This window comes from Anguilla rostrata, chromosome 7 (genome assembly GCF_018555375.3).
Source record: "Anguilla rostrata isolate EN2019 chromosome 7, ASM1855537v3, whole genome shotgun sequence".
Classification (NCBI taxonomy): domain Eukaryota; kingdom Metazoa; phylum Chordata; class Actinopteri; order Anguilliformes; family Anguillidae; genus Anguilla; species Anguilla rostrata.
In genome coordinates, this window is record NC_057939.1 from 53,313,210 (window position 1) to 53,327,731 (window position 14,522).

The 14,522-nt window shown below is 40.5% G+C and overlaps 1 protein-coding gene across 12 annotated transcripts in view; it reads right to left on the bottom strand.

Moving 5' to 3' along the window:
• The window catches only part of si:dkey-237h12.3 (teneurin-3), a 335,946-nt gene that overhangs the window by 211,991 nt on the left and 109,433 nt on the right, over positions 1 to 14,522 (bottom strand). For 2 of the 12 annotated variants that reach the window (XM_064345151.1, XM_064345149.1), the window contains exon 1: positions 45 to 487. The exons of the other annotated variants lie outside the window; for them this stretch is intronic. The gene's annotated coding sequence lies outside the window, so the exon portion shown is untranslated. Of the gene's footprint in view, positions 1 to 44; positions 488 to 14,522 lie in introns of those variants that run through there. 12 annotated transcript variants of the gene reach the window in all.

Consider the following 14,522-nt stretch of genomic DNA (forward strand, 5'->3'; position numbering starts at 1 on the left):
GTAACTTTTGAAGTGTGAGTAAACTAAAAAATTAAGGCACTTACCTGATGTAATATCTTTAAGCATCCAATTGTCCTCAGCCGTAACAAAACTTCACCGAGACGGTCCAACTTCGGTGAAACACGCGCAGGTCTCTGGCGATCGAACCGGCAGAAAAAACTATTTTCTCGCAATCAAGAGTTATGTCAGACTGATTATCCTAAGCTTCCGCTTTTTTTGGAATGTCGAGGCAGACCGCGAGCAAAGGTGCAGTCGGATTTTGGAATGCAGACGCAACGCATGCGAAGCGTAACGAGAGGACCCGGGAACGAAAGCATAGACTCCGGGGATAAAGGATCCGAATGTGACAAGCACACATGTGCAGCTGCCAAGGACCCTACCAACCAACGGCAACTGGATAAAAACGGGGAGATCAAATTACACGAACAATTTCGTTAGAAACCCCCCTGCTTCCGAGAACCTCGGTTAAGGTATCGCCGCACACGACAGCGAACATCTTTTCCTGGCGCATGGGAGGGGATGCGAGGCATGCTAACGTCGTATTCCCCCTCTAAGTGCCTTTAAAGTATCTCCCGCTTTTCAGGGTTGTCAAATGTGAAGCGCCAGTGTTCCCCCTGCTGCGTCCAATCAATGTGTCTACAACCACTGGCAATAATTTAGGGGTCATCCATGACCAACACTTCAGTCTGATGAACGGTTCCGTACCGCTCACTGCCCTGATGAGGACGTCTGTGTGCTTCTGATTACAAACGTTAATGAACTTAGAGCTTCATTAGGCTTTCATTCTGTCATTTGGAGTCTCCGCACGAGGAGGCTAGTAATTTTATTTACTTTAACTGAGGCACAGTATTAATACTTAGGAACAGTGCTTATATATGTTATATATATATATATATATATATATATATATATATATATATATACATATATATATATATATATATATATATGTATATGTAAGCACTGATGTTTTTTGTACTGAAGCACTTTGTCTTAACCTAGAGACTTAGAGAGTATCAGTACATTAAAAAGGAAAACCACATCATAGCATATCATATTATCAGACACAAAAGAGACAGCAAGAACTCCCCTGCCTCAGCAGTAACAAATAACAAATACAAAAGAAATGCAGGGAAATCACTGGTGATAGCGGATTGGCACAGGCATTGGAGTCAGAGCTTGGAGCGAGAGGAGAGTGTTCTGCAGAGTGACACCCATCCATCATCTATGCGGGGGGTGGTGGAGCGTGTCCCAGCATGCATTGGGCGAGAGGCAATCTGTCGTAGGGCACACACACATTCACACACGCACTCATACCTATGGGCAATTTAGAGTCTCCAATTAGCTTACCCGCATGTCTTTTGACTGCGGGAGGAAACCCACTGAGAACAAAAGGAGAACATGCACACAGAAAGGCCCCTGGCCGGATTCGAACACAAGACCTTCTTGCCGTGAGGCGACAGTGCTACCCACTGCACCACCACGCCACCTCGAAGACTGACGTGTTACTTCCAAACATACTGCTGCTGTTTGGCTCACTGTTTAGGGGCTAGCAGAAAGCCAGAGGACGCACTGTGAGGAAATGACTGACTCCTCACGCAACTGGCAGGGATGCCGTGAGTGCATTGTGACGGGAGATGTGCCGAGATTCGTGGCGTGTTAGCGTCATTGGGAGATCCGTGTCCACAGCGCTGCTACAAGAGCTGTTTTCTCACCCCAGACTAGTAGTCCTAGCGCAGGAGTCACCATGGATACGCACGGGACAGATTGCTCTCTCGTGCTGGATGTGTTGTTGTGGCAGGACACAGTAAGGAAAACGGCAGAAAAAAAAAAACATTCTTAATTTGCGAGATTGAAAAACAACAACAACAACAAAAAACAAATACTGCCATCGCATGATGTATGAAATACCAGGCAGCTACGTTCAGGCGTTTCTAACCTGACCAATAATTACATTGCATAAGAAGACTTTGGGGGGTTGGGGAGTGGGTGTGGATTTAGTAAGGTCATTTTCAGGTAAAATTGGCAGTATCAATAAGTAGGCAACCATTTTTTTTTTTGCTGACAGCTCTTCAGTGATGGAAATGGCAGGCGTGATGAAAAGGCGTTACAAGGCGTGTGAGTTCGCAGACAAACTGCACAGCAGTCGTGTGTGTGTGTGCGTGTGCGTGTGTGTGTGTGTGTGTGTGTGTGTGCGTGTGTGTGTGTGTGTGTGCGTGTGTGTGTTCTTCAGAACATCCACAAACCCTGAGCCTGTCTCACGAAGCAGTTTCAGAAGATCACGCATAATGAATTTAGTTGCCGGTACTCGAAGCATACACTGTAAGCAAACACACGTCTATGAAAATGGAGGATAATATCGAGGGATCCGGAAAGTACGATATGAGGAAAGGAAAGAGGGAAGATCGAGAGAGCACTGATTGACACACAGAAACAGAGACAGAGAATGTGGCTCACCGACGGAAGCTGAGCTGCAATTTAGAGTCTGTGGCAACGAACCAATTGATTTGCCTGGATGGAATATAAAGACTACAGTTCCATACCCGGCTGAACAGTAAACACAGAAACGCAAGGGTATAAGCGGTCTCCTTTTTAGTGTGCAGTACTGCATGTACAATATCACACATCTAATGCAACGCTGTGCTTTTGAAAGGGATACTATTTACGGGCACCTCGTGGAAAAGCCTGTAGTTTAAAGCAAACTAGTAGCAGAGACATATTAATGACTGTAATATATTGGCATATAATAATGCACAGCAGGATGCACCTTGGGAAGACAGCAGAATTCATCACCAGTGTTTAAATAATGAGATCTACGCAAATGTAAGGATCCCATTGACAGCTACTTATTGTTCAGGCCAAGCTCTGCAGCTGAATATGCACGTTCTCTAATTGCGTTTGTTATGACGTTGTAATTAATGCCTTACAAAGATTACTTGGTTGTTTTTGTTTCCCCATAATTATTCATGATGATATGGTTTCAGTGCAGAAACTCTGTAATCTCTCAATAAAGTAAAATGCGGGAAGACATTTTAATTACCTTCGTATTAGAATGTGTCCATGTTTTATTTTTTTCCCCAAATAAAGGAAACATTTTGCAGACTTGCCCATTTCAAGGTAATATTTGCGCTTTATTTCTATTTTACCTCAACAATGTATAGCCAATATATTGAAATTGGACTATTAGACATCAAAATCCAGTTCCAACAACTTTAGTAAACAAACAAACAAACAAACAAACAACAAAAAAAGAAGATCACATTGTAATGCCACATGAAGCAGGGACAGGTGTGCAAAACTTATTTCCCAGCAGCGGAGTATCCATTTTTCAAACCCAATTTCAAACCTATTACTGTCAAACTACATTACAATGCTAATTGCATGATACTGCTGCCAATTTAATTAACTACAATTTGAGTGTGGTGGCGAAAATCAATACAGACAAAAGCGGAGCGTCATAATCATTTTCTCCCAGACTCGCTTTCCATTTGTTTCCAGGCTAGCTATCACGCGCACGGCTAAAAGTGAATTTCAAAAAAAGAAGATAATAATGATCTCTATTGCACTGCGTCAACTTCACATGTAGGAGCAAAATGGGGGAGTTGATGTGTGACACTACTGGAAGGGGTCCAGGGCAAAATATCATTGTGGAATTTAAAAGGAAGGAAACACTAATTTTGTTGTCATGCTCTGGGGCTATACAGTATGTGACTAGGTACAATACCCCTCAGAGACTAAAACAAAACACAACATTTATGTATTGCATTTTAAGAAGTAAATGCAATCAACAAGTTTATATATATATATATATATATCTTTATATGGACCCACTTAGAGATTCATGGATGTATGTCTTCTGAAATGTTACAATAAAGGCATACAATGAATGATGCAAGCGCTTAATAAAGCACTGACTATTCGGAACACTGAATCGCTGGATTATAGAGTAATATATAAATTGTAAATGTGGGATGAAGACATGCATTTAGGTAAAGAATTTTATAATTACGTGCAAATTATTTGTTGTTCATTGTAGTGTCAGTGACTAATTAGCATTTGTCAGCTACTATGTTGATTGCTTTATCTAGATATAAATTTTGCTCTGATTCCTTTCTCCTAAAAGCTTATCAGTTTGTTGCATAAACATTATGTAAATCAGGGCAGCCAAATCCTGCTCCTGGAGATCTACCGTCCTGCAGGTTTTCATTTCAACCCTAATTTGGCACTTGATACTACAAATCAGCAGCTCAATGGGTTCTCTAGCTGTTGAATGAGGTGTGCTTTGTTAGGGTTGAAGTGTGTGCACGGTAGATCTCCAAGAACAGGATCGGGCAGCCCTGATGTAAATATCAAAAAAAAAATGCTCTAATGTAGCAGGAATTTGACATTGTTCTTAAGGGGAGCATCTTCCCCCATCTAACTATACATAGCCATGGTGCTAAGGTTACATTAGGGAAAGGCTGGAATTCAATGTCCTATATACAACAGAATCTCGTAAGGAAATACATTTAACAGGAAATACAAATAAATAAATAAATAAATAGACAATGTTGACGACACCGTAAGACTATTAACTTTCGCCATGCGCTTCACAATATTTCTTTCCGTAAACGCATTATTCAGAAAATGGGCCAGGGTGATTGGATTTGGAGCATATTAGGGGACATCTGTCCAAGTTTGTAAATGATGATGTAATTACGTAATTGCACGCGTGGAGCGTTTTTCCTGGAAAATGGGGCTTGTTGACGGTGGAGGCACAAAAGTTCCGGAGCGGAGGATCTTCTACGCAGCAGAAATGGGGATCTGGGAAGGACTGGTTGAGAACTGAATTCAGTACAGATCATCACAGTTCATGTTATTTGTGAAGACTTAAAAGTCTTCTTTTTTTTTTAAAGAGAATAACGGCAGGCTATTGGACAATGGGTGTATTATTGAAATAACAGCTTTGATTACATTACAATACATAGAGAAAAAAAATGCAAAGTATAAGTAAAAAATAAAATCTTAAGTATATGAAAATGGGAATACTTGGGTAAGGGGTTTTTGAAATTTAAATCAGTTTTATTATTCATGCAATTTAGAAAATGATAGTGGGGAATTAGGTGGTGAAGCTAACATTTTCTCTTGAGAAACATGAACAATCACATGCATACCAAGCTCTCATCAACAATGGGCAACTTTTAAAGGAAAATAAATTTGTGTATTAAAATTGGGTGAACGCGAGATGCGCTGTTCTCGTATTTCCACTGATTCCTTCGACATGCTTGACAAAAAGGAAACGGAAAAAAGAAATCTCCTTCATGTTGCTCATGAGATGCAGAGAAATTCCTTTCTTAATACATTACCGAGCATTTACACATATTTTATAGTTGCATAATTCTTCATAAGAAAATAAATCAAACTAGACAGACAGTTCAAAGAGCGAGAACAGAGCTCAGGAAAGAGATGGCCTCCTGTTTTCTGCAGAGTAGCGATAACAGTAGTGCCTCACAGACTTACCCACCATTTGATGTCCAACATGTTTCAAATGATGGGCAAGTCTGTGAGGTGCTAAATGTCAAACGTGTTTCATCGTGCATTATCACTTATTTCAATAAGCATTGATCAAACTGTTTGATTTTTATGTTTCTTATTTAAATAAATTGGATATTCAGTTCACTCATTATGCTAAAATTGTAGGACCTCTAGATTGGCTCGGACTATTCTGTGACGGTGTCACAGAGCCTCTAGTGCCAAAAAAATAAAGGTATTTTTCTCAGGTGAAAACTGTCAACTCTGCCTGCCCCTGCTACCTTTGAGTGACCACCACTGTGTGCTAAGTAAATGTCTGTGGCTTGCTGATAACTTTATTGAATTGCTTTTATTTGGAGTGCTCCTGCTTACTTATAGTACTTAATATTGTCTGGTAGACTTCTGGAAAAGCCATACATTTGTATTTTATTTTTTTATTTTTTTATTTTCATTAGGCATTTTGGGTCAACTGAAGTGTGCTTAGCTGGAGTTTAAACCTCAGGCATTTCAGCTGGAACAGCTCATGCTTATTCCACAGCTTTAGCTGCTCCCGTTGTTATGCAGTTCTGTGGTCTAGTGGTTTAAACCTGAGGTTTAAATTCCAGCTAAGGACGCTGCAATTGACCCGTGGAATGGCCATACGTTGCTGAGCTAGGTTCTCCAGGCAGCCATATCAGGGGTGTGGTTATTTATGTACATGTAGCATGCAAAGCCGTGAGACTCCTCTGCCTCCCTCTCTCCTGTGCTCACTCCAATCTCACGCCCTGTTGTCATGGCAAAGGAATGTTCTTTTAAAATTCGAAATTCTGTAGGAAAAAAACTGTTGGAATTTGGCAGTTGTTTTTTTAAATTTTATTAATTTTGCCAACAACAAAAAAAACATAAATAATAGATAAACAGCCAGGAATTCATGATTAGCACCTCATAGGTACAAACAAAAGGATAATACCAGACCTTTCTTTTCAAAGGATTTAGGATCCTTGAGAAGTTTGCCCTTATAAAACATGGGAGTTTGAATCTATTTCAGAATGGGGTGAAGAACAATACACACAAAATAACAGTCGATGGCATTAAAATGGCGTCCTTTAGAGGGGACAGGGTAGGAAAATGTTTCATTAATGACAAAGATGGCAGCCAGCTAATCCCTCCAGACAAAAAAAAAAAAGGACCGGGAGACAACTTTCCTTTCTGGTTGTGTGAGACAGAGAAAGTCAGACAATACCATAACGGATCAGAACCATCGGCTATAGCGTGCGGCCTGGAGCTCGGCAGGGGGCCAACCCACGCTCGGGCGGTGCCATTTTCTAATCCCCCTCCCGAGTTCCCCCCGCGACCAGCCTCATGCTGAGATGAAGTTATCACAGAGGACAAGCTTTGCTCTCGCCAATGGATCCAGTCCGATATCTGCATTATCCACAGCAGATCAAAATGCTGCTTTCATCAAGTGCTATTATCTGCATAAAAGGCATGCGAATGGCCAGTAATTTCTCTCGAACCCTCCCATTCATTCAACAGCACAGAGAAACCCGAACGAATCTCCTGGAAAAAAAAAAAAAAAACCTACAACCAAATATTTTGTTGTTTCTTGTAAAAACTCCAAAACCAAAAAGACAATACAAAAGGTTTTGTGCCAAGCCACAAGAATTTTTCACACAAACTGATATCAGAGCAATTGGGCTTTGAAATGCAATTCTTTACTAACTTGAACTTTACACTAACTTGATCTCGATCTCCACTAGAGTACAGCCAAGCCCTGGAGTGTACATCTGTGGGCCTTTGATTGGTCAGCTTTGATGACTTAAGTCTCCGGATTTCACTTTTCGATTTCAAAGTAACGAGCCGCAGCGCGCTAGCCCCTTTTCGACACACAGAAATATGTGAAAATAGAGATATTAAAATTAACACATGCAAATACGGTATATGACTTCATTTTCACCTGTCTGATTATCTGAGTCAATGCAAGTTCAGTTGCCTTTTACTATCCTTTGACATTAAAGAAAGTGCTACTTTCTTTTTATACTCGTATTAAGATACTGTATATCACTGTGTGCTTGACAGCAGCTGACATTAATGAAAAACTTTGGAAAAGGGTACAAGAAGCAATACTTTAGTACATTACAGTATTTATAGTGAGGTCCATAATGTCTGGGACAAAGATATATATTTTTGTCTTGAATTGGCTCAGTACTCCACAATTTCTAACATTTAATGCAGAATTGTACACACTCTGGTTTCACCATGTACAAATTAGGCTCTATTGTGTACTTCTTTCAAAACTGTAACCTCACCATCTTGTTTTTGCAGGTTAATAATGGTTTGCATCTTGCTGTGTAGCCTCTGTAGCTCTGTCCGTGGAGTCGTCTGCGGACAGTAGTCACAGACACATCCACACCTGCCTTCCTGAAGAGTGTTTCTGATCTGTCAGACAGGTGTCTGGGGGTTTTTGTTCATTATAGTGAGAATACTTCTGTCATCAACAGTGGAGGTCTTCCTCAGCCTACCAGCCCCTTTGCGATTACTGAGCTCAGCAGTGCTCTCTTTCTTCTTAATGGTGTTCCAAGTAGTTTATTTTGGTAAGTAACAGACTCCAAAGGCAATCCAAAGCCAAGACTAGATACTGAAAGCTCTCGTATGCCTGCCCTAAGGAAGCAATTCAGCCCACCTGACTAATCGAAAACACCTGTGAAGCCACTTGTCCCAAACGTTATGGTGCCCTCAAATAGGAGTCTAAGCATAAAAAGGGGTGTAATTTATACAGGGTGAAACCACAATGCATGAAAATACTCTTTATTAAAAGCTGAGGATCTGCACTGTAACCACATTTGAATGGTTTGCTTACAAACCTAAAAGTGTGGAGTACAGAGTCAAATGAAGAAAAAAACAAAGTATTTGTCCCAAACATTATGGAGCTCACAATATATATATCTATATGATTTGGCTCTAATTTCTAAGAAGACCTAAGAAAGAGAAGCAAGATAATCAATCATAATGAAATCACGGAAGGCAGCAGAATTTCGCTGACGCGTTTTTCCTCCCAGTTCGCAGCCTGAGATCGGCATTCTGTTTTGTATGAGCAAACATAATGGAGCAATCAAGGAAACAAGACCTGTCATTATTTACCCCTACTTTCCTCCTCGAACAGCTAATTAACAAGAGAGCGCGTGCCATTTTATTTGGGATAATGAACTTAGTCGTGACAACGACAGAACGAAACTGGGGAAAGCAAAGACAAAAAAGTGTACTTGGATGTAACCCATACAATTCTGAATTCCATTCAGCAGCACAGGCTGTTATTCAAATCAAAAGAGCAGGCTTTCTAAACGTTCCCAGTGCTGTGTACTAATAAACACAAAGACTTTTCTTTTCTTTTTTCTTTTTGCTTACATTGTTCAAAATTTCAGTGTTTCAAGTTGTCAGTGTTTGCAATGAGGATACTATTAACTGCAAGTAATTTGAAGCAGATCTGCATTGACGCTGCTGTTTTTTGAAGCAGCCTATTGCTACGGTGTAGAGAGAGAAGCCTACCTTAAACCAATCCAAATTTTAGAAATGTACGCTTTACTTCAGTAGAATGCATATTGGAGAGATATCGGTCTTGATCATTTAAAAAATATATATTATGCAATAAACCTACAACAATGTCTCATACAAACCTCACTGGTACCTGTCCATGTTGGGACCTGGTGTCAGACAGCCACAACATTTGAAAATTATCACTGGCTGTTTAAAATGAATTTCTATAAAAAATAAAACCTTCACTCGAAAATGTTGGCTTGATTGGACAGTGGCCACCTTCAGAGCATTCCGAGAGGCTGTGTTTAGATCGTAAACATGCTGACTCACTGCAGGATGCGCTGATTCAAGTAGAAAGCAGAGGAAACCGTTTATAGTTTGCTTGAGTGGCGACGCAGCCTTCTGTGACAAGTGCAAATAAAGACTGAAAGTAGAAAGGGATTCTTATCCCCAGGGATAGGCTGGTCGTTTATTTTACAGGAACAATAACCAATACGGTAAGAGAAACTTTATGCAAAGATTTGCTCTGTGCGTTTTCTTTTTTTTTTTTTTTTTTGAGGAACCACAGAATGTCTCAGGCATTGACTGAATTTTCCCCTTAGCGTGCTTACAATAATTACCAATACAGGATATATCATCTCTGTCTAGTCAACAAAGAGATTGGAAATATTGTGTGAAGATGCTCAATACACATTTGGCTTTTCGTCTACCCTTAAGCACCTGTGAATGCTATTTTAATAACTGAACGTCAGTTTAAAATCTGAATCGTAAAAAGTGAATCCTGACACAGTTTTCCAGTGAAAACTGGGCTGAATACATGCACACACACATGTCGATCACTACTGAAAACCTCTTTAAGGGAGTGGACATTGTGGCATAACCAAAACAAAGCAGCCAAACATATAGCCATTTTGTGGTATGGAAAATATTGTACACAGGCCACAGTTTGTTAGGAGATATCTGGGGACATCCATAAACAGCTATGTTCATGCTAATTTGACTGAAAAGTGTACCCTTTGTTTTCATCAAGATCATGCCAAATATTTCAATTCTTTCATGAAAAACCGATACTAAAAGGGAATAAACTCATACATAGAAAACGTACAATTACTGCCAACCCTGAGCAATACAAGTTTAATCACACACAAAAGAACTGATATTCTTAAAAAAAACAAAAACCAAAACAAACAAAACCATAACCTGAGCTTTAAACTTGGTGCATGAGGTGATTTTTTTTCTGTATTCTGTAACTTTTTCATTTTTAAACAGGTTTTGAAGTTATGTCTCCAGATGAAAAATGTGTTATATTTTAATGTCACCAACACATACAGATTCATGAAGCATGCCCAAAAATAGGCATGATACCGTTGATACTGCATTACAGTTTCTTCATGTTCTCTAAAATCTCGAGGCATTGCACAGCGTAACAGAGTCATGCATCCTGATGTTTACACTGACTCCACCTTTGGCACAATGGGTACAGACTTGCAAATTGCATATGTGACTTCCCTGTTACTCCTGGAAAGGTGTTGCTGATCCATCTCTGTACACAAGAGCACAGCTATCTTCTGTGTACACCTCACGGAAAACACTGCAAATGACTATTCTGTTCCCTCGTCAGCCGCCAGCACACAGGTGACAAATCTGGAAAACCAGGGCCAGGATAATTAGATATACTCTGCCTGTCCAGCTATTTTGGGAATATTTCCAATATGGCCGTTGCTTACACTGCACACAGTTATACTGTAAGCACTGTACACTGTTCGTTCTGACATGAAATCAGTTGTTCTCTGAGTTAGCAACAGTAACTAAGAGGGGTGGGACTTAGCAATAAGTCAATCGCAGCGCATAACCTTTCAAGGCAACGGATATTGGGTCATAACCTTTTCCCAGATATGAATTAACAGCAAATAACCTTTCTTTTTAGACTATAGATCCGTGGTTCATGGATTAGAGCTGCCAATCTGGGAAACTACAGGATGAGGCAAAAAAAATTGTCACAATAGCTTCAACCAGCGAGGAAGGGTTTATACAAATATTTTGTATTTGCGCGGGTAATTTTGATACTCCCCTCAGTGTCACAATAAAGCATGTATTTTTCTTTTGTGTGTGTTTGCTTAAATTCATGTCTATTCAATCCCTCTGTCAACTTTGTGTTTATATCAGTCTTGCCATCACTTTTCTAAAGACAGGACAAATAACAGGTGGAAACAGCTTGTGAACTGAACACCTGACATCTTGAATACCTGACATGTTACATCTTCGAAAATCCCCACAACAAAGGCATAACAGTGTTGTGGTTTCCTGCTTTGTAAATATCTGTGAATGCCATCTTTCAACCAGTCTTTCTGTTGTAGTTACAATAGAAAGAAAAATTTCTCATTTTGACAGCCTGGTTCCAACAAAGTTTATAAACTAGAACTTTTTTCATACAAAAACATACACACATACACATACACACAATAATAAGAAGAAGAAGAAGACTTTCTACATAAGCAAGAACTTGATTGAGCTGAATTTAAACATGTATATAAAGCAGAGTATAGGGCGTCCTGCTGACAGCTGCTTTGGCACTGGATCTGCTTGTCCAGGAGGACCAATTTCCCACAGCAAGAAACCAGAGAAATTAGCCACAGCACTTTTTTTAACCCCCGTTGGCACTGCCCAACAATGACCCAAAAAAAGTAAGTCCCCAATCTATCTGCAGTTTGTGAACCGAGGCGTTCACTAGAAGCCGAAAAACGGTCCCGACTCCTGGACCGTGTCCTGCCGGCGACACATCCCCAGTGTTCTCAGGACCGTAACACCAGGACCGCAGTCACCGGGGACCCCCAAACAATGAAATGACGGAGAGCTTCGGGGGGGGGAAACTGAACGTCGACATGCTAGGCAACTTCTAGTTTCTCACTCAAAATGTGTTCCGCAGCATGTTGTTAGTGCACAGTAAACATAACCTCTCACATCGCGGAGTGAGGACGTTGGTGTTCGACAACCTACGCGTCAACAGTGCTTCAAGCTGAGGGGCACGCTTACGGTTGGGTAGGAGTTAGCATAAGATCTTATCACAGAAGCTGTTCTTTCTTCCCCGTTCTTGCATGTATACTTCCAAATACGACCGGGGACTAGCTGTGCAAGAGAACCGACTGTGCCCTCTAATGGTAGCATTTCAACAGAATAGAGACATTATACATTATGAATCTCAATCCATATTTCAAAGAAATAATAGCCCGAAGGATGCATTGTACCTTCGCTAAGCTGAGAAAATAAAGTTGCATTTGTTTTTCATTTTTCCTTTTCCTGAATGTTTTCTGATTCCTGAAAAGAGTTCAAAAAGAGGTCAATGAAAAACTATTTCTGATACAAAAAATAAACATCTATCAGCATCTTTCTGGTCTCAATTAAAATGAAAATATTATAATTCAATCCAATGCTCCACTCCTCAAACTATAATGTTATTGTCCAACTGCACAATTGAGTCATTATCATTCTTTATTGGGAACTATTATTATTCTTCCATGAATAGTTATAATTTAGCAACTTCTGCTGGAAAAAAGTTGAGATAAATTGTTAATACCGCGGGGAAGTTGTGGAGCACAGAAATAGTCCCGATCTGCAGTATGGCAATGTTAAAACAATCACTTTTGTCAGAAAATAACAAAATTAAATAAATAAAAATAAATAATTGCTGTAGTGTTAGATTAATTATTTTTTTCTGTGTGCCTTTTTCCAGTAGCCACGCTTTTTCTCTGTCATTGCAGCACTGAAGTGCTTGTGTCACATACTCTGTAGCACACAGGCGCTAGCTCGGGAGTGGTTACGCCCTGAAATTTGGACTGAGAGAGCGAGAGAGAGAGAGAGAGAGAGACCGAGAAGACCGAGGTGCAGCTCTTTTGTGACTACGCATCTCATGCTGTGCTGTTGTTGCTGCTGCCCCCTGCTGGTGAACCACTCCGTGCCTCCGAAGCTTCCCGCACTCTCCTCCGGATGACGGCTGATTTCTGCCCTTGAGTAAAGAGGATCGGACCACAGTGAGCCAGCTGATGGAGGGTCTCTCACAGAAGCCTCCTAAATCACAGAAGAGCTTCTCCAAACCTCTCTTGATCACCAGATCACAAACCATGTTGCTTTCCATGTACTGCCCGCTCCAAATGCTGTGATAACCCTCCCTCAACCACAAAACTGGCCAAACAAATCAACTGAAAAAACCTGTCTATTGTGACCTCACAAAGTGCTGCAAAGCGATTTCACTGCTTTCTCTGTGCTTTATAACACAGGTTAGGCTGCTATGCTAAACTGTGCTTTCAAATAAAAAAGAGCTACATATCATGACATTGTTAGAATATGTGCTGTTTGATAAATACCATCCAAAATAAATAACTAAATATTTCACAAATTAATACATGCAAATAAAAATAAAATATAGTATTTTGTATAATTGTAGTAACATAAAAATCAAAAAAATTAAGATTATATGTGGCATAATGCTTAAGGAACTGGGCTTATACATCCAAAGGTTGCAGGTTTGATTCCTAGGAGGGGCACTGCCTCAAGCCAGGTACTTAACCTCTTCAGTAAATGTGCGGGTGCATTAACGGAGTGAATGTAAACCAATGTAAGCTGTGTAAATTTCTTTGGGTTAAAAGCGTCCTCTAAGTGCATCGGCTGGCTTGCCTCCACATCTATGTTGCAGACCGCGGAGCGACATGAAAAATTGCAAGCAGACACGGAAGCCCCAGGAAGCATTTCATGCCTCACTCTCCTTCCAACCCACCGCACCCCCACACCCCCCCTCCCCCCTCCTGCTCTCCTTCCCACCCTCAACACCCCCCTCACCCCCCTCCTCTCCTTCACTCACATGCCCCAGACACAGCCAAGTGTGTGACTTTTCTCCCGAGTCAAAGTCAAATGCTGTGGGCTGCACCCCAAGTCAACAGAGCACAGCAAAGTCCCAGACTGCATCTGTGCATCCAGCACGAGTGCTCCAGCACGAGCTGCCTTTGGACGTTACGATGACATAAAATGAGCGCCGCTACCACAAAATATAGCATTTAGTGTTTAACAAAAATATAAATAAAACGTTTTTGTCCATCAAAGGTAAATAAAATATAATATTTATGTCCGTTGGGCCATTGCGCATATTCATTTGTGCAGAATATTAATATGAATTCCTTATGATTGATGTTAAGCTAAACTGTAATGTAATGGCACTGTATAAATATTAAAAGCTTACATAGAATGGTAAATGGATATGTGTGTGTGTGTGTGTGTGTGTGTGTGTGTCTGTGTGTGAATGTGCAGTGCCTATCCATTATTCGTAACCACAGAAGCAAGCATGGCCTTGTCAGATTCACTAGGATAGGATCATGTATGTACTTTATGAATGATGACCTTTTGTGAGGGGAAAAAAATAAAACAAACAACCACAAAGCAAAATTGTCCCTTCTTCAGCACTGAAAGCAATATCACTGCTAGGCCAGCCACCTCAAATGACTATCTAT